We start from the raw sequence: 16,802 nt of genomic DNA, 5'->3' as shown, positions 1-16,802 counted from the left end.
ATCTTTCCTTGGGGAAAAAATGGTTTATATAACTAGACCCATCCGTTTGCAGTTTAGGTGCTGTCATTGCATATGCTGTGGGGTTTGAGTGACTACCAGGAATGTAGAGTAACCAGAGACATAGATGTGTGTCAGAAAACTACATGAGCACCTGTGACAATGGAGGGAAACCTGGTCCTAAACCCATCCTTATTTCTCCACTTACAAATTTATTTTTAATTATTTCCCCACGTTTGGTTGTTATTTGTAATTGAAATATAGACACAAAGTATTTTGCCTCCATTTGGGGGGAATGTGTTGAATTCAAATGCACAAGCCCAGTTAAATGCAAGGACCATTTATGTGAAAAGCAAAAGACTAAACCCAACAAGCTGGATTTTTTAAAAGCCCATACCTCAGCCGTCCCACTCTTGCTCAGTGACTTCCCCACCATAGAAAGATCCTGTCAGAGGACAATTGGAAATGCAGAGTGGGGAATTTTTCAGTTAAACAGACATAGCTCCCAGATAAAGATTTTTTGAGCGCACTCCAGCTGCCCTTACGTACATGTTACTCAGCTAGCATTGCCAACATTATCACGACTCTTAGGACATTTCATGGTCTTCTTGAAGCCATAGAGCCTAGGGTCAATCGATTAGGAGAAAATCTCAGCTTTCATTCTTTCCTAGTTTCTAGCCCCTGTGGGGGCAGAGAAAAGCTTGAAAGCATGACTTGAACATACCACAAATGCTCAAAAGCCAGGCAAGACATAAAAAAGAATCCAACTTGGTTTTTTAATATCATAATTTTTTTTAGTTTTTTTTTACCAATCCTGTGATTTTTGGGTCCTGCCCCATGATTTTTGATCTCATGGGTTTGGCAGTATTGTCCTTTCCCTGGAGTCACTGGACATTTTGCATGCACAATGACTACAGGATCAGGCCTTTTGAAAGTGTGGGGCAATGTATAGAGAAGACCATGGTGAGAGTGACTTTCTTAGCCACCTTAACTGTCGAAAATACAGTTAAAATAGTGACAGGGAATCCAGTACTGTGAAGAACTAGCTGAAACATCAGCTAATGGGAGCTTTCTCAGGTTACTCCATTTTTGGAAAGTGGTTTTGTAAAGCCAGAGTAAGTTTAAGATGCATTAGTGAAACTTACAGTTTAATTTGCTCAGTAATGTTAAGAGCATGCATTGTCTATTGGTTTAGCAATGCACCATTGGCTGTACACAGTGACATTACATATTGGCCTTTTTGTAGAACTGCCTGGGTAAGTGAACTACCAAAATGGTTTGCGGGGTTGGCAAAACCACATGGAGTCTTTCATCCTTAGGATATTGGGTTAGATTAAACCTGTTTTAACAGTGACTATGATTCCTCCACTGAGTGGTCTATGTGAATGAACTGATGGTCTCCGTCCACTTCCTAGCCCTGCTTCATGAAAAAACTGTTACAAACCAGTACTAACTGACACCCTGTTGGCAATCTCAGATAAAACACCAAGGAATGACTGGACATGAAAACCAAGTCACCCTTTAAAACAGGTTTCAGAGTAGCAGCCGTGTTAGTCTGTATTCACAAAAAGAAAAGGAGGACTTGTGGCACCTTAGAAACTAACCAATTTATTTGAGCATAAGCTTTTGTGAGCTACAGCTCACTTCATTGGATGCATGCAGTGGAAAATACAGTGAGGAGATTTATATACACACAGAACATGAAAAAATGGGTGTCTTATCATACACACTGTAAGGAGAGTGATCACTTAAGATGAGCGATTACCAGCAGGAGAGCGGGGTGGGGGGGGAGAGAAAACCTTTTGTAGTGATAATCAAGGTGGGCCATTTCTAGCAGTTAACAGGAACGTCTGAGGAACAGTGTGGGGGGGGAATAAACATGGGGAAATAGTTTTACTTTGTGTAATGACCCATCCACTCCCAGTCTTTATTCAAGCCTAAGTTAATTGTATCCAGTTTGCAAATTAATTCCAATTCAGCAGTCTCTCGTTGGAGTCTGTTTTTGAAGTCTTTTTGTTGTAATATTGCGACCTTTAGGTCTGTAATCGAGTGACCAGAGAGACTGAAGTGTTCTCCGACTGGTTTATGAATGTTATAATTCTTGACGTCTGATTTGTGTCCATTGATTCTTTTACGTAGAGACTGTCCAGTTTGACCAATGTACATGGCAGAGGGGCATTGCTGGCACATGATGGCATATATCACATTGGTAGATGTGCAGGTGAACGAGCCTCTGATAGTGTGGCTGATGTGATTAGGCCCTATGATGGTGTCCTCTGAATAGATATGTGGACACAGTTGGCAACGGGCTTTGTTGCAAGGATAGGTTCCTGGGTTAGTGGTTCTGTTGTGTGGAGTGTGGTTGCTGGTGAGTATTTGCTTCAGGTTGGGGGGCTATCTGTAGGCAAGGACTGGCTGTCTCCCAAGATCTGTGAGAGTGATGGGTCGTCCTTCAGGATAGGTTGTAGATCCTTGATGATGCGTTGGAGGGGTTTTAGTTGGGGGCTGAAGGTGACGGCTAGTGGCATTCTGTTATTATCTCTGTTGGGCCTGTCCTGTAGTAGGTAACTTCTGGGTACTCTTCTGGCTCTGTCAATTTGTTTCTTCACTTCAGCAGGTGGGTATTGTAGTTGTAAGAATGCTTGATAGAGATCTTGTAGGTGTTTGTCTCTGTTTGAGGGGTTGGAGCAAATGCAGTTGTATAGTAGAGCTTGGCTGTAGACGATGGATCGTGTGGTGTGGTCTGGGTGAAAGCTAGAGGCATGTAGGTAGGAATAGTGGTCAGTAGGTTTCCGGTATAGGGTGGTGTTTATGTGACCATCGCTTATTAGCACTGTAGTGTCCAGGAAGTGGATCTCTTGTGTGGACTGGTCCAGGCTGAGGTTGATGGTGGGATGGAAATTGTTGAAATCATGGTGGAATTCCTCAAGGGCTTCTCTTCCATGGGTTCAGATGACGAAGATGTCATCGATGTAGAGCAAGTAAAGTAAGGGCATTAGGGGATGAGAGCTGAGGAAGGGTTGTTCTAAGTCAGCCATAAAAATGTTGGCATCCTGTGGGGCCATGCGGGTACCCATAGCAGTGCCGCTGATTTGAAGGTGTGCATTGTCCCCAAATGTGAAATAGTTATGGGTGAGGACAAAGTCACAAAGTTCAGTAGTCTCTCCATCTTTAAAAAGGTCTCTCCATCTCAGAGGTAAGGCACACTGTCAGGGCAGGGAGGGGAAGTTTGCTCTATTACTGCCTGGCCCGGATCTGTTTCTTTTACGGCTGTGAGTCTGGCAACTTCCACAAGAATTCAATTCATGTATACATCGTTATGAAGTACAGAAGCACTTACAAACTACACTGGATTATACTATTGACAAGAACAGGTCTATAGAAAATAGTCTACAAACTTTAAAAAAAATATAACAAATCTAACAGCTAGTTAATTATCACCATTACTGCATCTTGAGAGGAGAGGTTTATGTAAAAGAGAGCTAGCAGTATATATGGAACAAGAAAAGGAGTACTTGTGGCACCTTAGAGACTAACCAATTTATCTGAGCATAAGGTTTCGTGAGCTACAGCTCACTTCATCGGATGCATCTGATGAAGTGAGCTGTAGCTCACAAAAGCTTATGCTCAAATAAATTGGTTAGTCTCTAAGGTGCCACAAGTACTCCTTTTCTTTTTGCGAATACAGACTAACACGGCAGTTACTCTGAAACCTGTCAGTATATATGGAGTTAACGGAAAGAGTGCCATCTACTGGCACATAAGGCTAGATCATAAGGAGGATCAATCAATACAGTAGTTGTTGTCATGTTCTGAACATGGCTTCTATAGTTGTTGCTCACGACATGCAGCTCTGAGCACCTGACTGGGCTCCAGCTTGCCAAATGATTTGCCCCAGAAACCCAGTGTAAAGACTGAAGAAAAATCTCCCCATCTGCTTCTGCTCACTGAACAATTTGGACCATTGAGCTGTGAGTAGCAGCATCCACTGGTTCCCTGGCTTAAAGGGACTTTACACAAAGCAGCAGTTCTAAGTACGTCAAGCCTGTAGTGCCTGGCAAAGGTATCTCTTAGCTCATGGACAGTGGGCGGGGACTGCTGTTGTGGAGACCCATTGTGTCTGAATCCTATACATTCATTGTCCCAACAGGGCCTGGTATAAGGAGGGGTTCAGCAAAAAGGTCCAGTAGGGATATGGTTAGCTACCTAAAGGGGAGGCAATGTGGTTTAGTAGATAGAGCGCTGGCCTGAGAGTCAGGAGAGCTGAGTTCAAATCCCAGTTCTGTGTGACCATGGGCAAGTCACATCGTCTCTTTGTGCTTCTATTTCCCCTTGTCGATTTAGAGTTAAGCTCTAAGGCTAGAGATTGCCCCTTTCTGTGTGTCCATGCAGTGCCTAGAACAGTAAGGCCCTGATCTGGTAGGGACCTCTAGACACTACTCTAATACAAATATTAATAAATATAGAAAACGAATTCATACTCTGGCTGCTCCAGTAATCGCTTTGAAGAATGTAAACAAGGGGAAGGATGATCTGGAAGGGATAGAGAGGAGGAGAAAAAATGAAGAAGCTTTTCACCCTGGAGAAGGGAATTCAAGAAAATCTGGGTAATGGTGCAGCACCATTGTGGAGGGAAACTGAGGATACTTCCTGGGATGATTTATTTCCCTGCAATCTGTTGCAGATCAGATGACTTAAAACAACATCTGTGATATGAAGTGAATGAGGAGAAAAAGGAAATAAAAGGGAAAAGGCCCTGTCTGCTGGTAACGTGTAATTTCCCTTATCCAGGATAAACGAGAGCCTGAGAAGTGAAGAGAATAAGGTTGAAAGTATCTTTGTCAAACACCTGGTACAGTATGTAAAATTAAAAAAGAAATCTCAGCATGTGCATTGACTGACAAAGGGGGCAGACCCCTTTGACAAGGTTCGACATTATGTAATGCAGGCATCATGACTGAGACCGACAATGCAGGTACAGTCCATGAGGTGCAGTGGCAATCATAATCTTATTAGGCTTCGGGTTAGAACATAAGTAAAAGTTAAATGAGTGGAGAATGGACATGCAGTAACTTTTTAAAGGCAGATGTCGACAAGATGGCAGATAGTAATTCAATCAGGTGGGATGAGGACTATAACCATCTGATTGACAGTCAATGGCAATTAAGCTCCTAAGGCCCAGATTCTCAAATGTATTCAGGCACCTAACTCCCACTGGTTTTACTGATTGCTTTGAAACTGGGACTTAGGCTCCTAAGTCACTTTGGGCCATGAGAGTTAGGCACCCAAATGCTTTACAAATCTGGCCCTTAGGTGCTTTTGAAAATTTTACCCTAGACCTTTTTCACCTCTAACTACTATGGTTTCTGTTTAAGAGCTGAGCTAATGCCCAACGAAAATTACCCATTACAAATCCTGAAAAACAACAACACAACTGCTGGGACAGATTTGCCCTGCCCAATATACAGATGTTCAAATAGGATTGCACGCTTTCAGAATAATGATTTTTTTTCAGGCATACAAAACTGTGGGTCTACAATGGGCAAGTACCCAATAGCCAAAATTAATTATCTATTTTCATTTTTTGTTTTTGGTTTCTCTAGTTCTTCCAGGTCCTTCATCAGCGCTACTTGTTTAAACAATGTTGGCACCAAATGATCCCATTCTCTCTGGTACAGAAGATTAGCTCTGCTTTCAGTTTTACCCCAGCAAAAAGACCTGCACTAATTGTCATTTGATCATAAATCAATAAGCATGTGTGGGTCAGAAGCGTATGTTCTTGTGTGGTGAAGAACTGGAAAACAACCACTTGGATTTTGTTTAAAAAGACGCTTGGCACCTATTAAATACAGAGGGTGAAAATAATGCAACTGGAGAATTAGCACAAGGTCTATGTCCCATGTACATCCCACTTAAAGTTCTTTTAAGCATTGAGTTTGGCCTAGATCCTCAAAGGTATTTAAGCATCTAAATAGAAGTTAGGCGACTAAATACCTTTGAAGATTTGGCCTTTTGTGTCTTTACTATGGGGAGGCATGGTTGCCAGCTCTCACAGTTTTATCACTAGCCTTACAATATGTAGTGATCTTAAAGCCCCAGATCCTGGGGTCAGGTGATTATGTGAGAATCTCCGTTCTCAATTAGAAAAAAGAAAAAAAAAAGGTTCTAACCCTCATAGCTGTAGGGGGGGAAAAAAGCTTGAAACTGTGTCTCCCTAAAGGTTTAAAAGCCAGAAGGTAAAAAAAGAAAATCCCTAACATTTTGATTATTAGTCTTTAAATCTCATGATTTGAAGCCAGTCTCATGGTTTTTGGCAGCTTGACTCATGCTATGTGACCGTTTGGGGTGGCCAATGTTGTAGGAGCACCAGAGAATTGGTCAGAAGCTAAATGCCTCCATTTTTGGAAAAGGATCAATGGAGCTTCTTTCAGCTACATCTCCGGAGTAGCCCTCTGGAGGGAAAGTATTGGAAACACTGGTGACAGGTTAGTTTACACACCATTTAGACACACCCTGTATAATTTAGTACACAATCTGTAGCCTGGTGTCATAAAAGGAAATTCTTGTCTAAGAAGTATGCACAAATCTTTTTGAACTGGCAGATGATGATGAAGCAGTGGTTATAATTCATCTGGATTTCAGGAAAGCGTTTGCTATTGTCCTGTGCATCAGACTGATTTACAAGGCCAGGAAGAATGATGCCAAGGGAGAGAACATTGACACTGATTAAAAACAGTTTCACGAAATGGTACCAGAAGGTAGCAGTTCAGTTAGGAAGATCTTTTGCAAGGTGCTGCAAAGCCGCTCCTGTGCTGCTGTACCCTGAGCAACCCTTTCTCATGGGGAAAAGGTCTTTTGCTCTTACTACCAGGGCTCTCCAGATTGACTACAACTCGTTACAACAGAGAAAGGAGTCTGTCTGGGGGAGAGCAGTACCAAGGGGAGCACCACAAGGTGCTGTCCTTCAGAGGTGACATTGACATGAGGGCTCCCTGGCCACATTGTGCTCATGGGGCTTTAAAGATCCCATGGTGCAGTGGATGTTTAGGCTCCTAACTTCCATTAGGCTCTAAGTCCCTTTGTGGATCTAGCCCTGACTGCCTCCTTAAATTCCCCCCTGCATTTTCAGCTGGACACGGCCTTTACTTCTTCTCCTAAACGGGGATTCTCAATAGTGCTTAGAATTGGCCTGGCTGCTGCCATTGAAGTCAGTGGTAAAACTCCTATTGTCTTCAAAAATCCTATGCCTCATATATATTACTGATGTACATTGTCAAACATGTTGGATTCCACCCCAGAGGTGGCTGCATCTGAATGGTGATTCTTGCATATAATGTTTGCAGTTGTGTATAGTGCTTAGGGATTCTTTGGGGTGAAAGGGGTTTGATAAACATGTAGAGTTCGGGTCTTCAAAAACTTTCAGCATTGCCCTAACTCCTAGCCAATGGTAAAACTCCCATTAACTTCAGTGGGAGCACTGTTAGGTCAATGGTGAGCATTTTTGAAAACCCACCAATCAGTTATTATTAGTGTAATGGTTAGTAGTAAAGTACTGGACACTCTTATTTGGCATATCATTTGTCTTGAGGATTGGCTAGTAGGGCTTCATCGTTGTATAATTCTCTTGGGATACTTGTAAGGCCTGGTCTACACATAGTTTTTGTCCCGATTTAATTATTTTGACACGGGGTGTGCATTTTTACCAAAATAGTGAAATAACTCAGTAAATCATCAGGTGCTGATTTAATTACCTTTCTAAAAGCAAGGTGCTGATATAACTCTTTTATTGCACCAGTTACATCAGCAGCTACATTTACAGGAATAAGGAGCGATAATGGTATAAGCATCTTCCTGCTGGTATAACTGTGTCCACGCTGGGTGGAGTTGTACCACTGTAACTACACTGCTTTAGCTATACTGTGTATACTGTAGAGCAAGTGCTATGCCACAGCCTTTGTGTGTAGACAAGAGAAGAGCTACTAGTGCAGAGGTTCTGAAACAATCTGTATAATGGGGCTGCTGAGAGCCGTTGAACCAAACTGTAAACCCTGTATATGATGGCAGCCACTTCAAGCCAAGGGGTGTGGCAGCATCCCTAATTCCAGCACCCATGTACCAGGATGATGCTTTCCCTGTTTAGAGAATCAAAAGCTGCATAGGAGACCGCTGCCTACCATGCTGACTAATATTGTCTCATTGTTTTCTTGTGCTCCCATCCACCTGTCTGTCTCTATTTGTTGTCTCTTCTCTTCTACTTGGACTGTAAGTTCTTTAGAGGCAGCAACCTTCGTTTTGGTTTGTGAGTGTACAGCGCCTAGCATAATGGGGTCTTAGTCCATGGCTAGCGCTCCTATGCATTACGGTAATACAAACAATAATAATATGAATGAACTTAGTTTTTATTATAGCCACCATTTTGGTCCTACTGCAAGATTCCTTTCAAAACATGATGTCTCAGCCCAATGAGAATTTTCCTGGAGAGATATTTTGAATAAATCTATTTGAACGGGTCATAATAGTCATCTAATAAAACTGAGAAGCACAGGAAATGCAGAAAAACAGCACAAACCAAATTCAGAATGATTTGGATGATTCAGGCTCTTTAGGGCAACAAGCAGCTTATGCAGTTCAAAACAAAAAGAGTTGAAAGTTAGTGTGTAGGTTTGAATGAATGATTCATTATTCTGCTCACACTCTGGTTCCAGAGCCGCTCTTGTCTGTACCCATCTGGATCTCAGGAGAAGTTCCTAGAGTGTGTAATTGTGTATAATGGGATGATCCTGTAGCAGGAAATGGGTTTGTAAGCATTTTTATTCGGTCTGCGAGGAAGCAAAGTGGAGATGTATATTGCAGTGAACCATTGGTGAGTTGATACAGTCTTTTGGGAGATTATCATTTTTAGGCAGTGAATGTATTTAAGACACAGCAAGCAAGAAATGCACTGCATTTCATCATACAATGCTCGATATACCGAATGTTTAGTGAGAACTTCAGCAGCACCTCAGATTGCTGATACAGACAAGTGTGCTCGGTATAAATACATAGCAGCATGCCTGGGTGCTGCAAAGCGGTTCCATACCATCTACCTCCAAATATCACCCATCTCAATTTCCAAAGCACCAGTGGGTCATCTTTCACTGTGATCATCACCATGATATCTGGGTGCACTATGGAAATTACAGTCAGCAGCAATCTACACAGTTGATGTTTGGTTCCCGTCTCCTTTTCCCAGTGCCCATAAATTTTCTTTGTCACGTTGCATCATCCATTAGCTTAACTGCCTTTTTTCAGAGGCAAGTGTTATTGTGGCTATTCCATTTTGTAGAGAAGACAGTAAGACTGACTGTGACTCTTATCTCCTTTGGAAGGGAGTTCCACAGCCATTGGCAAGCAGCCGAGATAGCTCTGTTCCCTGCTCCTGTCTCATCCTTGCTGAGGACAGGTCCACTGTTCCCTCACAGATGTCCTGGTTTGTCCTCTCCATGGAGGGAGAGGCAACCCTTGAGAGAGCCTGGGCCAGCTGGGTGGCAATTTGTTAAGCTGGTGCATCGAGCTGTTTTTGTAGCACAGGCAGGATTACTGCATGTTGTGGGAGACATGGTAGACTGCTCTTTCCAAAGGTGGGAATGGTGGTCTCCAATGGTAGACGTGCTCTTGACGGTGCTCTTGATTGTCTTTTACCAGCCAGGAACGGCATGAGTCAGTCACATATAATACATTGGGTCCCTGTTGTAGCTGTTTAGGGGACTGTTGTATTTGTTGTTAGATCTAATTTAATGTTTGGCATCAGCGCTAACTGGGTTGCTTAAATGCTGTGTATTTGATATGGTTCAAAGGTACAATGGTATAGGCTCTTGGAGCATTATGATGCTTCGTGTGTGATTTTTGTATTCTGATGTGGGATATTCAGAGTAAAACTGTAAGGCAAGAACCCCTTAGTAGAGGCAGTACTGTATATTTGGACTACTTCACTGCTACCTCATTTGTACGGCAACAGCTACATGTTCCTACTGACCCTGAACAAATTCACACAGGGCTATGGGAGAGGCTCTTTCTAGTATATAAACTAGACTCAGTGGTGTGTAAATATAATACACACGCTGTGTTGGAACTTGTAACCTCTGAATAAAAATTGACACATTCTTATATTACACAATGACATGTTTCCCCAACGCTGGTCATGTTTAGTATCTACCACCATCTAGAGGGCAGCCGCTGCATCGCTCTTGTTTTCAGAGATGAACCAAAAACTAAAAAAAAAAAAATCAATGTGCAGTAATTACACCTTGAGATTGATTAAGCTCTCAGTCAGTTATGGAGCACCTTTATTCTGAGCCTTTTGCTTCTCAGGGAAGCTATGTAAGCCTGAGCCTCGCTCTTCTACCGACCTTGTGTTCCATGTGCACGCTATACTGCAAGTTAGCTGATATTCGCCAAAAAAAACTTCAGATTAACCCCCCCCACAGACATGTAGACACACCCTTAGTAGCCCAAAATGTACCTATCTATAGTAGGTATATGGCCCCCATCACCATGGTACCTGAGTACCTCACAATCTTTACTGTATTTATCCTCACAGAACCCCTGTGAAGTACAGATGTGCTATTAGCTCCACTTTAAAAAACAAAGTGGGGAAACTGAGGCACAGACTAAGTGACTTGCCCAAGATCACACAGGAAGTATGTGGCAGAGCACACAGCTGAACCCAGGTCAGTCCTAGGCTACTGCCTTAGCCACTGGACCAGCCTTCCTCTCTATCAGCAATGCAATCTGTAAGGAGATGTTCACAGTACTGATGCTGGGATGGACAGTACAGTGAGCTGCAGTGGGGAAAAGGTGGAAAGAATTCTGAAGTAGAAAGTAGAAGAAGTGGATAAATACCTGAAGGCAATAATTTCAGATGACCCAATATCCTGAATCCTCAACTCATTCATTGCCTTGAGGAGTTCCAGGCCTCTCTGGTATGTCCCAAGCTGTGTAAAGACTTGTCTTCAGTGTATAGTTAACCTGAGTGTAGCCCATCCGCACACAGAAACCGTTACCTCCAGTGTGGTGGTGGTATAACCTGGAGTTGGCTGGGCAGTCAGGGAGTACAGGCTACAGCCTGATTTAGCACTGCTGACTGCTAACACAATCACTCTGTGCAGCTCAAGTGCCATTTCGCAGTGTGGCGGCTCTCCCTGGAGCGAGGCTAACTCAAGAGGAGTTACTTCAAGCATAGATAAGTCTCGTTAACTCTGCAGTGAAGACACAGCCCTAGTGTAACCCCTGTTACATGTCTCTTTCTGTACCCAATCCATAGAGAACAAGAATCTGTTCCAGCTACTAAGCCTGGCTGTGTAGCTTAAGCCTGCTCTCTGCTCCAGAGGCCTTAGTTCAGTCCCTTGGGTCAGCCAAGATGGTGACCATGACATAAATGGGGGCTCATCCAGGATTCAACATGCTCAGGACAAGCTTCCTCTGTCCAGGTAGAGTATGAAACCTACTGGTCAGTATGTTTTATGCATCCCCTTCTGCATAGAAGATGTGAGTCTGCTACAGAGCCTAGCTCAAGTTGTTGTAACTTGTGCTTTTACTTCTGGAGATCCCAGATTAAACACCTGAAGTGCTAGTTTAAAAGGTATGGAGAGTACAGAAGGAGAGTACATGATTGGCTGTCCAGGGGAACCCCAGCCCTCCCACTACCTCTAAAATCAATTGTATGTAGAGTAAATAGCTTGTGTTTCTGAAGCCAACATGGTTTACATCAGATATAGTCAATAATCTCCTTTTTTCTAGAAGAGATTTGCCCAAACAAACCCTAAACTCCTGGAATGTTGGAAATCTGAATCCAATTCTGAGTCCTGAATCTATCTTTCAAGACTATTAAAAAATGCCAGGGAAAATAATGCTCCTTCACTAAAAGGCACATATTATGGGTCTATCTCTGATACACAGCTACTGGGCTCTAGCTTTCAAGTCTACAGAAGTCTGGGACTGCTCTTTGCATAGCGTGCAGCTTGCTGTCAAAGAAAGGGGAAAGGATTTCCATCCAGCTCTGGGTGCTGGTTTGAACACACATGCTATTTATGAAGAAATTCTTACTTTCATATTCCCCACTTAAATCCTTGCCTGTTGGAAAAACAAAAAGCTGAAGGGAGCATATTAAAGGCAGAGGTGGATCAGTAGCATATGGTAATTACTTGAAGAATTTCCAAAATGGGCTAACTGCTCATACACATACTCAGTCCATGGAAATGGCTTTGAAAGGGGTCATTATAAATATGCAGTAACACAGTGCGCTAGCCAACAGTTTTGCACAGTTAGGCTCCTGTCCTGCTCTCAGATGTATGCACTGAAGATGATGGGAATTGCACTACGTGAAAAGGGATAGAAACCAGTTTTCTGGAGGCACTTAGACATGTGAATGCCAATACCAATTTAATGTTAAAACAAGCAGACCAAGGCAATCCAAGGCCATCTGCATTGATGGTGCTGATGAAAACCTTTGCCTTCAGCTCGTCTGCACTGAGGATTGTTGTAATACCAGTTGTGCAGTGTTCCAACTACAACTTGCACAAACCCCTCCTGTTGTTATTATTGTTTCCATTATCTGAATGAGTGCAGTTTCTGTTTCCTTCCTTCCGCTTCCCTTGTGCACACACCCTTGTCACAGCAGTGACCACAGCATAGTAGCACTCCTAAGAATTTCCCAACTGCCATCAACCTTCCAAGCCCAAGTGGAGCTTCACGAGATAAAAGACCATCACCCATTCCCAGTTCCTGTCTGTACTGCATTGTAAACCATAGTAAAAACAATGAGGAGTACTTGTGGCACCTTAGAGACTAACAAATTTATTTGGGCGTAAGCTTTTGTGGGCTAAAACCCACTTCATAGATGCATGGAGTGGAAAATACAGTAAGCAGAATATATTGGCTCTGTCAATCTGTTTCTTCGCTTCAACAGGTGGGTATTGTAGTTTTAAGAATGCTTGATAGAGATCCTGTAGGTTTGTCTCTAACTGAGGGATTGGAGCAAATTCAGTTCTATCTTAGAGCTGGCTGTAGACAATGGATCGTGTGATGTGGTCTGGATGAAAGCTGGAGGTATGTAGGTAAGTATAGTGGTCAGTAGGTTTCCAGTATAGGGTGGTGTTTATGTGACCATCACTTATTTGCACTGTAGTGTCCAGGAAGTGGATCTCTTGGAGCCAGAAGAGTACCCAGAAGTTACCTACTACAGGACAGGCCCAACAAAGAAAGTAACAGAACGCCACTAGCCATCACCTTCAGCCCCCAACTAAAACCTCTCCAGTGCATCATTAAGGATCTACAACCTATCCTGAAGGATGATCCCTCACTCTCACAGACCTTGGGAGACAGACCAGTCCTCGCTTACAGACAGCCCGCCAACCTGAAGCAAATACTCACCAGCAACTACACACCACACAACAAAAACACTAACCCAGGAACCTATCCCTGCAACAATCCCCGGTTGCCAACTCTGCCCACCATATCTACTCAAGGGACACCATCACTGGACCTAACCACATCAGCCACACCATCAAGGGCTTTGTCAAGGTTCCTTCCCCACTCTGAACTCTAGGGTACAGATGTGGGGACCTGCACGAAAGACCCCCTAAGCTTATTCTTACCAGCTTAGGTTAAAAACTTCCTCAAGGTACAAACTTTGCCTTGTCCTTGAACCCTATGCTGCCACCACCAAGCGTGTTAAATAAAGAACAGGGAAAGAGCCCACTTGGAGACGTCTTCCCCACAAAATATCCCCCCCAAGCCCTACACCCCCTTTCCTGGCAAAGGCTTGATAAAAGTCCTCACCAATTTGCATAGGTGAACACAGACCCAAACCCTTGGATCTTAAGAACAATAAAAAAGCAATCAGGATCTTAAAAGAAGAATTTTAATTAAAGAAAAAGTAAAAGAATCACCTCTGTAAAATCAGGATGGTAAATACCTTACAGGGTAATCAGATTCAAAACATAGAGAATCCCTCTCGGCAATACCTTAAGTTACAAAAAGACACAAAAACAGGAATATACATTCCATTCAGCACAGCTTATTTACCAGCCATTTAAACAAAAGGAAATCTAATGCATTTCTAGCTAGATTACTTACTAATTTAACAGAAGTTCTGAAGAGCATTCCTGACCTGGTCCCGGCAAAAGCATCACACAGACAGACTTTTTGTTTTCCCCCCCTCCAGCTTTGAAAGTTACTTGTCTCCTCATTGGTCATTTTGGTCAGGTGCCAGCGAGGTTATCCCAGCTTCTTAACCCTTTACAGGTGAAAGGGTTTTGCCTCTGGCCAGGATGGATTTTATAGTTCTGTATACAGAAAGGTGGTTACCCTTCCCTTTATATTTATGACAGGCTTGTTCACCTGCACATCTACCAATGTGATATATTCCATCATGTGCCAGCAATGCCCCTCTGCCATGTACATTGGCCAAACTGGACAGTCTCTATGCAAAAGAATAAATGGACACAAATCAGACGTCAAGAATTATAACATTCAAAAACCAGTAGGAGAACACTTCAATCTCCCTGAACTTTGACTTCAGTAACAGACTTAAAAGTGGCAATTCTTCAACAACAAAACTTCAAAAACAGACCCCAATGAGAAACGGCAGAACTGGAATTAATTAGCAAGCTGGACACCATCAAATTAGGCCTGAATAAAGCCTGGGAGTGGATGGATCGCTACAAAAACTAAAAACTAATTTCCCCATGCTTATTTCCCCCTACTGTTACTCACACCTTCTTGTCAACTGTTTGAAATGGGACACCCTGATTACCACTACAAAAGTGATTTTTCCTCCTGTTGATAATAGCCCACTTCCACTTTAATTGACTTGTCTTGTTAGAACTGACTCCTCACTTGGTAAGGCAACTCCCATCTTTTCACGTACTGTGTATATATTTTCTGCCTACTGTATTTTCCACTCCATGCATCCGATGAAGTGGGTTTTAGCCCACGAAAGCTTATGTCCAAATAAATGTGTTAGTCTCTAAGGTGCCACAAGTACTCCTCGTTTTTGCTGATCCAGACTAACACAGCTACCACTCTGAAACCTGTAAACCACAGTGCCTCCTCACCAATAAGAGCTTCCTTATGATTCAAGACTCATCAACATGCACAAAACTTGCAGGGTTTCCCACGAGGGACATACAGTATAGAAAGGCCATTAGTAGCAAACTACACAATGGTTGACCGCATTTCTAGCTAGACCGCTCTTCCATTTCCTCATAGCCAGTGCTAATCTCAAGATAACAGAGACTTGTGCAGCCACAATAGCATTATCTTTGTGTTATAATATCTTTCCCTTTGTCCTCAAATACTAATTCACAGTACGTTTAATTATTCACACCAGGCTGACTGTTTAGAAGATTATTCACCTCTGTTTCTAGTTATAAACACTTTATCACTGCAGAAAAGTTTTTCTTTAAAAAAGGAAGAATTTTTCCAAAATTAATTTATGTGCCAGCTTCAACTTTAATAGGTCTTCTTGATGTAATCATTCCGAGCTAAATATTCCAAGTAATCAATCAAAGCAGTGGAACTAATTTTGTACCTGTCACTTTTGATTTTTCCAATAAAAAATGAGCATTTTACTCACCGTGCTGTTGTGATTCAAGCTCTTAAAGCCTTCATTCAACTTGCATCAAAGCTTCAGAGACATACTTGAAAATCAGAAGAGATGGCACAAATTGCAGAGAAACTAAAACAGATTGATTTTTTGGGGAATAAAAGAAACCTCTTGTTATTTTCTATGAGTCTTTAGAGCTGTCGCCACAAAGCCTTATAATTTTTCCTTCTTCCTCTACCCAAACACCTAGAATGCCTTAGTAACTCCATGCATACAAAAAAAACATACCATTTTAAAAGTTTGTGTATTATTGAGACTTCAATAGATCAACGTTCTACTAGCAGAGGCCCAAAGAACTGATCTCACAACATGGCCCTTGAAGGCAGACGCTCGTAACAGCCTCGGGGAGAAAGAAAGAATCCTCTATTGCTTCCTCTCCAGGGCAGAAAAGGCTTCCGGCACACTGTTTTGAGCCAGATTACCTTTAGAACAATACCTGTTGGAGGAAGCCGAAAATGGGAGATTATCTGGCTGCACGGTCGGTTTCCCTCGGTGTAAAGATGGCTGGAGAGGATCATCCTGGAGAAGAACCAGCCCATTAAACACTGCAGCGGTGGCAGCTATTGTTCAAAATACATGTATGCTGCCTTTTCCTTCAGCAAGGGCTGAGGGTTACAGGAATACCCAGCTGTGTAAATTGTTCGTTTGAATTATGTATGGTTAGTAAAATCCCAGCCATGTTTCATAGATTCATAGATATTTAGGTCAGAAGGGACCATTATGATCATTTAGTCTGACCTCCTGCACAACGCAGGCCACAGAATTTCACCCACCACTCCTGCAAAAAACCTCTCACCTATGTCTGAGCTATTGAAGTCCTCAAATCATGGTTTAAAGACTTCAAGGAGCAGAGAATCCTCCAGCAAGTGTTGAAGTAAAATGGTAAAATGGTAAAATTCCCATTGATTCCAGCAGGGCTAGGATTTCACCTATGAAGTTTTCTCCTCTTCCTCCTTGCATGGTATGCAAACTGTGGATTATGAACCAGAAACTATGGCTTAAAAAAAACCAGACAGGCTACCATCAGACATAGACGAAATAACGCACAACATGCACAGTTATGTGAGCACAGTAACCATGGGCTTGATTCTCCTTTACTCTGAGACTGCTTTACATCAGTATAAAGGGGCCTTTCTGTAAATGACAGTCAGGCCCATAA

Source organism: Eretmochelys imbricata, chromosome 9 (genome assembly GCF_965152235.1).
Source record: "Eretmochelys imbricata isolate rEreImb1 chromosome 9, rEreImb1.hap1, whole genome shotgun sequence".
Classification (NCBI taxonomy): Eukaryota; Metazoa; Chordata; order Testudines; family Cheloniidae; genus Eretmochelys; species Eretmochelys imbricata.
This window is presented reverse-complemented; position numbering follows the sequence as displayed.